Source organism: Schistocerca piceifrons, chromosome 2 (assembly GCF_021461385.2).
Source record: "Schistocerca piceifrons isolate TAMUIC-IGC-003096 chromosome 2, iqSchPice1.1, whole genome shotgun sequence".
Classification (NCBI taxonomy): domain Eukaryota; kingdom Metazoa; phylum Arthropoda; class Insecta; order Orthoptera; family Acrididae; genus Schistocerca; species Schistocerca piceifrons.
Genome location: NC_060139.1, coordinates 375,171,438 through 375,186,279, shown reverse-complemented (window position 1 = coordinate 375,186,279; position 14,842 = coordinate 375,171,438). Strand labels below are relative to the sequence as shown.

The window sequence follows — 14,842 nt, the reverse complement described above, 5'->3', positions numbered from 1 at the left end:
TACCCTGGCTGAATATCGTCGCAACCTGGGGGCAGGTCTCATTCTTTCACTGTTTCAGAGAGGCACAGCGGTGTCATTCCTGACGTCATGTTCTGGGTAGTATTGGGATATGACTTCAGGTCCTGGCTGGTAGTGACTGACAGCAGAACAAAACGTGAGGGACATCCTGCATCCTCATGTGTTACCTCTAATGCGACAGGATGGTGGAGTCATTTTTCAGTAGAACGATGCTCGTCCATACAGGAACATGTCTCTATGAACTGTCTCCATGATGCTGAGATATTCCCATGGCCAACAAGGCACTCAGATCTGTTCCCGGTAGAGCATGCGTGGCACCAGGTCGGACGTCAACTCCGACCCAGCACCAGTACCCAGGGTATCAAGGACCAGTTACAACAGTTGTGGGCCAACTTGCCCCAGGAGAGGATGCAACCCTTCTAAAGCGAATCAGTGCGTGCACTCAGGCCAGAAGGCGTGCGGCGTCATACTGATAAGTGAGATCATACTGCCTAGTTCTTCGTAAAGTTTATCCGATTTTGTATTCACTGAAATAATACCACACACCCACTCAACCCGTGACGTTTCATTTCGTTTCCTCCTCCCTTCTAGGTGCTTCACGTTTGGTGATATGAAGGAACCGTTGGTACACCTCGCTGACGGGACAGAGGATTATGGGATTATGAAAGTGGGGTAATAGGTATACTCAAAAAGATGGAAAGGAGGTGGTGCCCTGCCTTGATATGTGATGCAGCACACCCTTATTATATACCTTGTCGGGCACGATAAATATGGTCATGTGGTGACAATACTAAGACAGAGTAGTTGCCTTACAACCGTCATAGGTCATTGCAACCCTAATCGTTTACATCTCTGCTGATGGTATGTACGGGGGCGTTAAGTAAGTACGAGTAATTCAACTTTTTTCGAAAAACAGTTTGGTTTTATCAAGGATTCCTATACACCACATTATTCGCCATGGTTTTGGCTACAAACCCATATTTTTCAAAATGATCTCCGTTCAATGGGATGGTCTTACACACCCTTACTTGCAGGGTCGACGTTGAAGATGGACGCCGGAATATGCGAGATCTGGGATGTAGTGTGGATAAGGAAGAACAGTTCAATGTACACTACTGGCCATTAAAATTGCTACACCACGAAGATGACGTGCTACAGACCCGAATTTTAACCGACAGGAAGAAGATGCTGTGATATGCAAATGATTAGCTTTTCAGAGCATTCACACAAGGTGACATGAGGAAAGTTTCCAACCGATTTCTCATACACAAACAGCAGTTGACCGGCGTTGCCTCGTGAAACGTTGTTGTGATGCCTGGTGTAAGGAGGAGAAATGCGTACCATCACGTTTCCGACTTTGACAAAAGTCGGATTGTAGTCTATCGCGATTGAGGTTTCTCGTATCGCGACATTGCTGCTCGCGTCAGTCGAGATCCAATGACTATTAGCAGAATATGGAATCGGTGGGTTCAGGAGGGTAACACATAACGCCGTGCTGGATCCCAATAGCCTCGTATCACTAGCAGTCGAGATGACAGGCGTCTTACCCGCATGGCTGTAACGGATCGTGCAGCCACGTCTCGGTCCCTGAGTAAACAAATGGGGACGTTTGCAAGACAACAACCATCTGCACGAACAGTTAGACGACGTTTGCAGCAGCATGGACTATCAGCTCGGAGACCATGGCTGCGGTTACCCTTGATGCTGCATCACAGACAGGAGAGCCTGCGATGGTGTACTTAACGACAAACCTGGGTCCGCGAATGGCAAAGCGTCATCTTTTTGGATGAATCCAGGTTCTGTTTACAGCATCATGATGGTCGCATCAAATGGCTCAAATGGCTCTGAGCACCATGGGACTTAACATCTATGGTCATCAGTCCCCTAGAACTTAGAACTACTTAAACCTAACTAACCTAAGGACAGCACACAACACCCGGTCATCACGAGGCAGAGAAAATCCCTGAACCCGCCGGGAATCGAACCTGGGAACCCGGGCGCGGGAAGCGAGAACGCTGTCGCACGACCACGAGCTACGGACGATGGTCGCATCCGTGTTTGGCGACATCGCGATGAACGCACATTGGAAGCGTGTATTCGTCGTCTCCATACTGGCGTATCACCCGGCGTGATGGTATGGGATGCCATTGGTTACACGTCTCGGTCACCTCTTGTTCGCATTGACGGCACTTTGAACAGTGGACGTTACGTTTCAGATGTGTTAAGACCCGTGGCTCTACCCTTCATTCGATCCCTGCGAAACCCTACATTTTGTAACACCTCCGATTTATGTATCCCGCTCGATCGGAATCTGAATAGCAGCCCAAATAAATATTAATTAATGTGACCGTGTACCTAATGGGGCTGGCAATCGGATTTGACTGCTACGGAGTTGTTACATTCCATTTTGTCCTTCTCAAATGCTGTAATAATGAAATGTCCGGTGACAAGAAGAAACGCCAACACAGCTTCACTAATCAAAGACCTATATTCGTCTCAAAAATACAAAAGGAAGGAGACAGCCACTGCCTTCGTCATACATATTTAATTACGGCTAATCTCAGCACAGGCCACTTCGTTATTCATTATTGACACACGCAAATTCAATCACTGCAATCCAACACTGCAATCCAAATGATGCCGGCGCGGTAGACGCGAAACCAAAAATATCGGCACAGAAATATCACTGATCACTCTAGTAATTATACTTCCTCACTTTCCCGTATTATTCTAACACAAAGGGGTTAAACCGCGGCGATGGCCACTCCCTTTGTCGGTCAGCCTTGTATTACATCGACAGGCCTCCACACGGCACGGCCCGCAACCTGGGAACTGACTCAACTCTCACTCGCTCTCGCAACCCGACACTATCGATTGTTTGCCCTGTCGACCTGTGCCGAGTGCAAACTTATCGTAAGGGCCTACGGACCCCTTACAATTTCAGCAGGATAATGCACGACCGCATGTTGCAGGTCCTGTACGGGCCTTTCTGGATACAGAAAATGTTCGACTGCTGCCCTAGCCAGCACGTTCTCCAGATTTCTTACCAATTGAAAACGTCTGATCAATGGTGGTCGAGCAACTGACTCGTCACAATATGCCAGTCACTACTCTTGATAAACTGTGGTATCGTGTTGAAGCTGCATGGGCAGCTGTACCTGTACACGCCATCCAAGGTCTGTTTGACTCAATGCCTAGGCGTATCTAGGCCGTTATTGCGGCCAGAGATGGTTGTTCTGGGTACTGATTTCTCAGGATCTATGCACCCAAATTGCGTGCAAATGTAATCACATGTCAGTTCTAGTATAATATATTTGTCCAATGATACCCGTTTATCATCTGCATTTCTTCTTGGTGTAGCAATTTTAATGGCCAGTAGTGTAGTTTCTTGAGCTCCTCTCGGATGCGCAGAGTTGTGCGAAGCCTTGCGTTGTCATGGAGAGGGACAAGTCGTTTGCATATTTGTGGCGACGAACATCCTGAAGTCGTTTCTTCAATTTCCTGAGGGGTGCACAATGCATTTCCGAGTTGATAGTAGGGCATCAAACAGAATAAAGCCTTCAGAGGCCCAGATGACCGTCGCCATGACTTTACCGGCTGAGGATGCGGCTTTGAACATTTTCTTCGGAGTAGAGGTGGTGTGGCGCCGCTCCATGGATTGCAGTTTCGTTTCCGTTTCGAAGTGATGAACCCGTGTTCCATCGCCTGTGACGATGTTTGTCAAAAAATTGTTACGATCAGCCACGTACTGCGCAACTAATTACGCACTGATGATCCTCTGTTGTCCTTTACGGTCTCCTGTTAGGCACCGTGGTACCCAGCAGGCACACACCTGTGAGTACCCAAGCTGGTGGACGAGTGTGTCAGCACTACCATCAGAGAAGTCCAGTTGAGCAGCGAGGCGTTTGACTGGAGTCCACTGATCACCTGGAATGAGACTGTCCGTATACTGCCAGTCGGCACGTGGGCGATCGGATCGGTTTGCGCTACCTTGCTGCGATGATGACAAACGTCTCGCCTAACTACTCAACGTCCGTTTCTTCACTACCAGATCTCCATAGAGATTCTGCGAGTGCCTATTAATATCTGCGATGCTCTGCTTTTCTGCCAAAAGAAACTCAATAACAGCTCTCTGCTCGGAACGCACCTCCATTACAGTCGCCATTTTGAAAGCGAAGTACAGTGCCGCCACTACCGGAAATTCGTGAAACTACAGGGACTGAAGCGGAAATATTCCACGATGTCCAGCAGCAAGTTCTGCACTTATCAACTGAAATTGGTGGACAAAAAAAATTTGATGTATTACGTATTGAACGCCCCTCGTATGTACATGTAACTACTGGCCATTAAAATTGCTACACCAAGAATAAATTGGACAAATATATTAAACTGACATGTGATTACATTTGCACGCAATTTGGGTGCATAGATCCTGAGAAATCAGTACCCAGAACAACCACTTCTGGCCGTAATAACGGCCTTGATACTCCTGGGCATTGAGTCAAACAGACCTTGGATGGCGTGTACAGGTACAGCTGCCCATGCAGCTTCAACACGATACCAAAGTTCGTCAAGAGTAGTGACAGGCTTATAGTGACGAGCCAGTTGCTCGGCCACCATTGACCAAACGTTTTCGTTTGGTGAGAGATCTGGAGAATGGCTGGCCAGGGCAGCAGTCGAACATTTTCTGTATCCAGAGAGGCCCGTAAAGGGCCTGCAACATGCGGTCGTGCATTATACTGCTGAATTGTAGGGTTTCGCAGGGATCGAATGAAGGGTAGAGCTACGGGTCGTAACACATCTGAAATGTCACGTCCACTGTTCAAAGTGCCGTCAATGCGAACAGGAGGTGACCGATACGTGTAACCAATGGCACCCCGTACCATCACGCCGGGTGATACGCCAGTATCGCGATGACGAATACACGCTTCCAATGTGCGTTCACCGCGATGTCGCCAAACACGGATGCGACTATCATGATACAGTAAACAGAACCTGGATTCATCCGAAAAAATGACGTTTCGCTATTCGTGCAGCCAGGTTCGTCGTTGAGTACACCATCACAGGCGCTCCTATCTGTGATGCAGTGTCAAAGGTAACCGCAGCTATGGTCTCCGAGCTGATAGTCCATGCTGCTGCAAACGTCGTCGAACTGTTCGTGCAGATGGTTGTTGTCTTGCAAACGTCCCCATCTGTTGACACAGGGATCGAGACGTGGCTGCACGATCCGTTACAGCAATGCGGATAAGATGCCTGTCATCTCGACTGCTAGTGATACGAGGCCCTTGGGATCCAGGACGGCGTTCCGTATTACCCTCCTGAAACCACCGATTCCATATTCTGCTAACAGTCATTGGATCTCGACCAACGCGAGCAGCAATGTCGCGAAACGATAAACCGCAGTCGCGATAGGCTACAATACGACCTTTATCAAAGTCGAAAACGTGATGGTATGCATTTCTCCTCCTTACACGAGGCATCACAACAACGTTTCACCAGGCAACGCCGGTCAACTGCTGTGTGTGTACGAGAAATCGGTTGGAAACTTTCCTCATGTGAGCACGTTGTAGGTGTCGCCACCGTTCCCAGCCTTGTGTGAATGCTCTGAAAAGCTAATCATTTGCATATCACAGCATCTTCTTCCTGTCGGGTAAATTTCGCGTCTGTAGCACGTCATCTTCGTGGTGTAGCAATTTTAATGGCCAGTAGTGTATTAAACTGAGTCTACGTGCGATGATACCTTCCAGGTGCCTAACCTTTTTTGTCGGTGTATAGTTGTGGTTGTAGTGTCACTTTACAAGTGTCGTGTGCAGGCACCGAGGACCCCTGCTGGGGCCAGGCGTGCGCGCGCGGCGCAGAGTGCGTGGAGCGCGGCGGCGCGCCGGTGTGCGAGTGCCCGCGCTGCCCGGCCGAGTTCGCGCCCGTCTGCGGCTCCGACGGCCTCACCTACGGCAACGAGTGCCGCCTGCGCGCCGACGCCTGCCGCCGCGACGCCGACCTCCACCTGCTGCACGACGGGCCCTGCGGTGAGTCCGCGGCCCGGCGCTCAAGCTGCTGCTCTGTGCCGCCAAGACAAATTATTTCACCATTTCGTAAGACTAGTCTTTTACAAACTTTCGCCATTAATACATAGTCTTATCACGTCAACCAGAGAGAAGTGAGAAGGAAGGAAGATTAGGGTTTGACTTCCCATTCACATCGAGGTAATAATGAACGAAGCAGAACGTTTCAAGGATGGGGAAGCAAATCAGCTGTACCCTTTCAAAGGAACCATTTCGACATTTGCCAGGAGCGATTTCGGGAAGTCTTGAAAACCTCAATCTGGAGGCCTAGCGCGGATTCTGTCCTCCCGAATGCGAGCCCAGTGTGCTAACCACTGCGCCCTCTTGCTCAAAAAAGAGGGAAGTCTGCATTCGATCTGAGCCCCGTGTGTAACACAAGTACTTTGGCGATATTCAGTTTCTCGCCAAGTTCTCTAGAAGGTCTAATGTGACGTGTGTAGTAAATCACCTTCTCCATCCTAGCAACATTCCTGCAAGAATATGAATGTGTGGTATCTGTACCTTCGAACATGTCAAAAACAACGGACACTGCGGATTCATATAACTGATTCGCCTCCGAGGGTAATGAATCCCAACCTTCAGTGCAGATGCACATTTACATTCGACCTCCTGTGGGAACCTAAATTTAGCGAGCGTGAAGGACATGGCGGACACTGCAGATAGGTGGCACTACATGGGAGTGTTTTCGAGCGGGGAGCGTGCCGAGATAGCCTGTCCATTTGCCATAAACGCTGTGTCGAGGTGGCGCAATGGTTAACGTCACTGCCTAGCAAGCAGGAGTTTCCACTTGGCAGCTGCACTTCCCGCGTGGGAACTCTCGGTCACTGATGCCATACGATCATTTCCATTTTTGGATGCAAATTGTATTGCCAGCACGGTAGCTCAGCGTGTTCGGTCAGATAGCTGGTTCGCCTCTGTAATAAAAAAAAAATGAGTGAAAGGATCAACAACGAACTTGAACGGATGTCATGTGACGTCCGCAACGACTAAGCACAACGATCAACAACGAAAAAAATGAAAAGTAAGCAGGAGATACCGGGTTCGAGTCCCGGTCCAGCACAGATTCTCACTCTGGTTCCGCATAAACCCACGAAGTTTCCGATATCATTAATTCCTTCACTTTCCTTTCTGCCTCATCTACCTTCAATTTACTTACTTCTTGGAAATGCTGCGGTGTCAAGTTTTTCCTTGGCCATACTCTACATGTAGGATGCACACAGTGAGGAATCTGACAAGTGATGTGGGTATCCGAAGCAAGCATTACGTGTAGCTTATGTGCTTGTTGGTGACGATTTTGTTACTCAAAGACGTTCGTGACGCTCTCTTATCGGAATAAAAATTAATCACTGTTTCTCATCCTCCACGTCATGTTGATGAACTTAATTACAGTTCGTAATGCCACTGGTATTTGCTGCCGGGAGAAACATGTATGATTATATTACAAACAACGTACATAAAAGTTTTCTACACACAGCGTGAAAACCGCTATGGAGGGTCACCTAAGACATGCAGCTACAAACACCGATGGTGAGACATATTCTGCAAAATGAGATTTATATGAATCTCATACTTTTTTAGGTGGGACACAAACTTCAGCCAAACGATTCCGTAAAGGAGAAAGCTTTTTTGTAGCAATCTGATGGCTACTACTGAATAGGGTTAGTATTTTCCTGAAGATATCATTATAAGAGACGAAGTGACATTCAGTGAAGCTGTAAGTGTCTGTAGGTTCAGTATCCGCATATGGCGGATGCAAAGGTCACACCTTCATCGTAGTCGAACAGGAGAGCCCAAAATTAAATTTAGCGTTTGGCCGCTTTTTCACCACTGAGAGATTCATCCCAAGATCATAAATTTACATTGCTTAATGCCACATCCCATCCGCAGAGAAGGAGGAAAGTGGCTCATTTTTGAGCATGAACGCACATCAAACAGGACATCCGGAACAGAACTGACATTTGTGAGATTAGTAAACTGAAATGCATTCGCCATAGTTGACACCTTCAGTACATGGAAACCTCATTCATCAGCTCGATTAGTGTTTGAATGCTTCCTGTGCGGTTTGGTATAGGGGAGTGTTACATTCTTCCATTTCAGCGGAGTTGCCAAAATCGAGAATACATCTTGTCAGAAATGTCGATAACAGCCACCGGGGCTGCCTATGGACTGGAGAGCATGTGCTGACCGCGGCAAAGTCTGTCACCTTCCACGCGAGACCCACACACAGTGTATCTTTGCTCAGAGTAGAACTTCAAACTTCCCACTTCCATATGGTGTTAAGATTGCGCATTTATGTTCAGTGTTGACTAAAATATATGCTTATTATATAGTGCAGCAATTAATAGTCGCTCTAAATATCTGATGGCTGTGGTATACTGCAATGAAGAAGACTGAACCAGCCATCTAGCACTCTGCTATCTCCTGGATAATCGTAGATTGTCAGTACATTCAAGAAAATTCGTCTTTTTCGTTGTGATTTCGCTTGTGTTTGTGCACGTGGTGCTGGTGTCTTTGTCATTTGGAGGAAACGTCGCCCTAGTTGAAAACATTGATATCTCATGGTCTTTTTACCTACTGAGCGTGAAAAATTATGTTTTGGTTTTTTCAGATGGTTGCGAGGGCCACAAATGCAGCCACTACGCTGAGTGCAAAAGCGAAGAATCGGGGAAACCACGGTGTGTCTGTCCGGATGCGTGCAATGACGTAAGTACTACCGCTCCCAGACATGCAATAATGTAAGTAAAAGAGCACAGAGACGTAGAAGTTCTTGTTTCTCGGATATATGTTGGTCTAAATTTGTTCCCAGCTGCTTATTAGTACTGAAATTTCGGCAATGGTTAGATTTATTTATCTGTTGTTGACAACAAACTTCGTAAAAATTGCTTTATTTACAGAAACTGTTTTTATGCTCGTTGCTGGTAACACGTAATTTCATATTATGGATGCAATCACGGTATATTGCACCCCGGCGAGAAAAGTGACGCAAGTCGAAAAACGGCACTTGCAGTTTAATTCACTGAGAAATTCGGATGAAGTTCCCCAGGGTGTAGGAAAAATATAACCGAATATACAGTGAACAATAGCTGCTTGAAATTTAAATTAATCTTATAGTATTTCAATGTAAGTTCAACAGGATTAATTTTTTTGTCGAGTTTTCCGAAGTGTTGAGTTTTTCAGTTGTGTTACTGTTTTCGCCTTGGTGCGACATCCACAGCCGAGAACAGAGTGTTTTAGGTGACCAGCCAGCTGTGTGGCTGAAGTGCGCCGTGCGCCTAGCAGCTAGAATGCACCAGCACAAATAGTAGGTTCTTGAACGTGTTTTTTTTATTATTATTATTCCAGTCCTTTGTTTCTCGAGAGGTACTCGATTCCTTATAGTTCTCTGTTTTGCTCATTATGAGATTGAACGTGCTAAAGAGATACCTAACGTCCATGATATGGATGCATTTCCGTCACGGAAACTTCCCCAGTCACTTCCCACAGTACACGGTTGGTCGTCAAACATTTCTGCTTAAGAGTCAGTACTGGACTGCAGGGCCGCATATGTACCGATCTTCTTATTAATTGGCAATCTACATCAATCAGTGTGCTGTGACCTCACAATAGAGTAACTATATTAAGAGTGCTATAACTAGGCAGCCATCCACCAAGTACCTATTGTTAGGAGTGGGCACCTTTCGGAACACTTCACATCGTCTGTTTTCTGTTTGAGATTGCTCCCACCCTCAATGAGCCCGAAGTTTTGACACTGTAATTGGCTGTCGAAGTGTTGTTGTATTGTCTGTGTGAGCGGATGATCAAGAGGTTATAACAATAATTGTACTTATATTTAAATGCATTAGGCAATATGAAACACGATCACAAAAGTTTAACTAAGTGTTTTGAATGTCAGTTTTCTGCTACTCATTGCTCTTTATTACAACAGCCTTAAGTTTATTTCATATTTCTTTCCAGAAATACGTACCACATTTGAAGATGATCTCTATAATACGTATTCACGAATACATATTACTTCCGTTTGAAGTTTGTAACAGAGCAGTCGATCGGTAATAGACACATGTGCCCATGACTTGTCAGCACCGGAAGACAAAAAATAAAACACTCCCCCTATCAAGTCCCCTCACCCCGCAGTAGCAACGCTATTTAACTCTCTGCTCCTGATGCTAGCAACCAACTTTCAATAGCTCACGATCGAATTCACGAATGTCAATTAAAATTAAGAACATCTTAAAATATTACTGTCTCCGTATGTCTGTTCGTTATTGAGCAGGAAAGGTACATTCACAGGAAGCACCTACCATTATCTAACGTTTTTATATTCGGCTGGTACACTATGTGATCAAAAGTATCCAGACACCTGACTGAAAATTGCTTACAAGTTTGTTGTGTCCTCTATAGGTAATGCTGGAATTCAGTATGGTGTTAGCCCACACTTAGTCTTGATGGCAGCTTCCAATCTCGCAGGCATACGTTCAGTCAGGTGCTGGAAGTTTCTTGGGGAAGGGCAGACCATTCTTTACGGAGTGCTACACTGAGGGGAGGTATCGATGTCGGTCAGTGAGGCCTGGCACGAAGTCGGCGTTCCATAGCATTCCAGAGGTGTTCTGTAAGATTCAGGTCAGGACTCTGTGCACCACTGCACCAAAGACCGTGCATCATGAACAAGCGTTCAATCTTCTTGAAAGATGCAGTCGCCATCCCCGAATTGCTCTTAAGCAGTGGGAAGCAAGAAGGTGCTTAAAACATCAATGTAGGCCTGCGTTATGATAGTGCCACACAAAACAATAAGGGGTGTAAGCCCCATCCACGGAAAACACGACCACACCATAACACCACGGCCTCCGAATTTTACTGTTGGCACTACACACGCTGGCAGATAACGTTCACCGGGCATTCGCCATATCCACACACTGCCATCGGATCGCCACATTGTGTACTGTGATTCGTGACTCCATACAACGTTTTACCACTGTTCAATCGTCCAATATTTACGCTTCTTACACCAAGCGAGGCGTCGTTTGGCATTTACCGACGTGTGGCTTATAAGCAGCCGCTCCTAACTGTCATAGTACATGCAGTGGATCCTGATTCAGTTTGGAATTCCTGTGAGATGGTCTGGATAGAAGTCTGCCTATTACACATTACGATCCTCTTCAACTGTCGGGCCGGCCGAAGTGGCCGTGCGGTTAAAGGCGCTGCTGTCTGGAACCGCAAGACCGCTACGGTCGCAGGTTTGAATCCTGCCTCGGGTATGGATGTTTGTGATGTCCTTAGGTTAGTTAGGTTTAACTAGTTCTAAGTTCTAGGGAACTAATGACCTCAGCAGTTGAGTCCCATAGTGCTCAGAGCCATTTGAACCATTCAACTGTCGGCTGTCTCTGTCAGTTAACAGACGAGGTCAGCCTGTACGCTTTTGTTATGTACGTGTCCCTTCACGTTTCCACTTCACTATCACATAGGAAGCAGTAGACCTAGGGATGTTTAGGAGTGTGGAAATCTCGCTTACAGACGTATGACACAAGCGACACCCAATCACCTGACGACGTTCGAAGTCCGTGAGTTCCGCGGAGCGCCCCATTCTGCCCTCTCACGATGTCTAATGACTACTGAAGTTGCTGATATGGAGTACCTGGCAGTAGGTGGCAGCACTATGCACCTAATATGAAAAACGTATGTTTTAGGAGTGTCTGGATACTTTTGACCACATAGTGTAGTAACTAGATGCTAGTCGTTATAAAATACGGCTGAGAACTACGGGTCAAAAGAACATTTGGTTCGGGCCACATGCGGCCACTGGTTTAGAGAGTTTCCGACGTTCATCATTAGAATGTGATTTAATCACATAAGCTTTTTGTGGAAATGGTGTCGCAATCGGCACGCTGCTTTGTGAAATAGATTTGTCACCACCTTCGCATCATAAAATGCAACAACTTGCAAAATCATCAAGGACTTCATAAGATATTATAATCTACATACATATTTGTCTTTTTCCAGGGGGGGGGGGTCTGTACTATACGACGGACTGTCTCTCAAACGATAGCGCCCTAACGACTTATTGCTTAATCCTCACCGGTACATTTTGGAAGACACCGTATAAGCAGAAAAATTTTTGTATTTTTACTATTATTCATCTCTCCTCTCCATAATCTAAAGGAATTGCACTCATATCAGTTATCATGATGTGCTAGTCTCTTCTGTTTCAAACTCCTATGTTATCTGTATGTCTTTACATGAATTTGTTTTCATCTATCACATACGTAACATGGCTTTATGGCATGTATATCAAACATCAATACATCTGAATATAAAAAGTCAGTCAGATAAGACTACAGGAATTTGGTTACAAGAGAAGTGCTCTTCCAGCTTTCAGTCAATACTTCTAGTTGTATGTTATCTTATTAAAAGATCGCACAGCCACGTCATGTAACGAGAAACATGATGTTCGAGAATGAAAGCTTAACCAAAATGATGAAGCATGCTTTCATGACAATATTCTTTAGATCATAACGTTGCGCTCTCCAACATCTTTTCTCCCAGTAAAAGATGTAGTGCGTCCAGCAGCGCTAGTTGCATAAGCTGACGTACATCCATCCTGTGAAACAGCATACGTAAATTTGAATGTATGTATCTTGATCATGAGCACAGACATCTTCCACAGGCAACAGAGCTCCATATGCAGCAGGGTTTTCTAATCTGTTGTAAAAAAACGCAGCTCTGGTAGCCGCTTAGACTTTGAACTGTTTACATGTAGCCAGGCAACAGGCCTCAGTGGGAGCCGTGGTATAAACGTCCATATCAGGCGTGCAGACCCATGGTTTCACAATGGTTATTCACAAGTGTGTCACTACTCCATCCACGATACATTATCAACATAGACACAGTTCACAAAATTACCTGTCTCAATTGTAATGTCTCCCCCCTCCCCCTCCTCCTTGTCTGAAAGCCGACGGTTACCCCTTTTTGCTTTACAGATAAGTCGCTTCCTTTATCCTTGACAGCAGAGCAATGTGCCCACTGACAACCCCTGTTGTACAGCGTTTGCAAAACGACATTGACAAACTTCGAGGGGCTTTAGAGGGTGTGTTGAGGAAACAATTGAGGATAGCAACTTCTGTCCGGAAACGTCACCCACCTACATTACAGAGAGTGGAAGTTATACCGACCAACACCTGCCGCTAGGCAACCCCTGACGGAGTGCAGGTAAAGGATGTCCCTTAAAAAACGCAACTTTTGAGTGCATAATAACATAAAAATTTATTCCTGCAATTAATTAATTTACATATTAATGCAATGCTACCTGTGGTTATGTATGAAATATGATATTACTCAAAAGCCCTCCATGTTTATTCTTACGACTAAATATTTCATAACTTTTCAGCGAAACTGCATCTCTCATTCTGAAATTACACGCTGCTTATCGTTCTTAGACTCTGGAAGTGATTACCGTTTATTGGCGTACACACGAGGCTTCAGATGCCCCCACAGAAAGAAATCACATGGTGTCGCATCGCAAGACCTGAGCGGCCAGTTCAAGTCACTGTTTCGAGAAATTACCCCCAGAGGAAAGCTCTCTCATAATTTTCTGTATGTCCATCCTTGTGACTGGAGGCCTGGAGGACTACGGCCGTTCACTATGGTAAGAAAATGAAACACCAACAGCAATCCTTATGATGTCATTTATTTTACAGCTACCATTTTCTGCGCTTCAACGCGCCATTTTCAGTCCTCAGCTGATGCTGAAGGAGTTAATACCGTCCGTATACACGATGCATCTGTGGCCAACATAACTGGTTTACGCAGACTACCTGTAACTGTGATTTTGTCTCTACGATCATCAACTGTCAGCTGTCTCTAGTAATTGGTCCATTGTTGCAATTGATGTGTGACAGGTTGTACCATCTTACTGAAACCAAACCTCTGCAGCAGTCAAACCATCCAGTTCAGATCACAAAAACTCAGTTTATATACTGTGGTAGCGTTCGCCGTCCACTGTTATTTCGTTGCCGGTACTATTTTCATAGAAGTACAGCTCAGTTACTCTCTCAGTCCAAATACCACACCACACTCGCATTCGTTGTGACTGCATGATTTCTTCATAATTACTCTAGGGTTTTCTGTGTCCAAAAGCATGCAATTTTGCTTACTCACTAAGCCATTCAGCAGAAAGTGCGCGTTATCAGTGAAAATTATTTTTTTGGTGAAACTGTTGTCCGCTCTTTATTTCGCAAGCACCCAATGGGCAAATACTTGTAGATTTTCGTAATCGTTTGACCTTAATTCTAGTGTCACTTGGATTTTGTTGGCCAAAAGGTGCAGGTCTTCTTTCAGAATTCGTTGAATGCTGGTCCTGAGATAATTGTGAACTTCAGCGAATAGATTTCCCCTGGCTTACCGCAACATTATCACTCATGATGGCGATGTTTATCGCAGAACGGCTGACATGAGTCGCTCCCTTTCTCGAGAAGGGTCGTCGAATAGACACATAGCCGGCCGAAGTGGCCGTGCGGTTAAAGGCGCTGCAGTCTAGAACCGCAAGACCGCTACGGTCGCAGGTTCGAATCCTGCCTCGGGCATGGATGTTTGTGATGTCCTTAGGTTAGTTAGGTTTAACTAGTTCTAAGTTCTAGGGGACTAATGACCTCAGCAGTTGAGTCCCATAGTGCTCAGACCCGTTTGAACCATTAGCCAATAGACACATAACCGAATTGGTTTTCTGAAATTTACCAATTAGTCTCATCACAGTAGATTATTCGGTGCATTAA

The 14,842-nt window shown here is 45.8% G+C and overlaps 1 pseudogene; it reads left to right on the top strand.

Moving 5' to 3' along the window:
- LOC124775409 overlaps nucleotides 1-14,842 on the top strand; it is a 362,017-nt pseudogene that overhangs the window by 67,278 nt on the left and 279,897 nt on the right.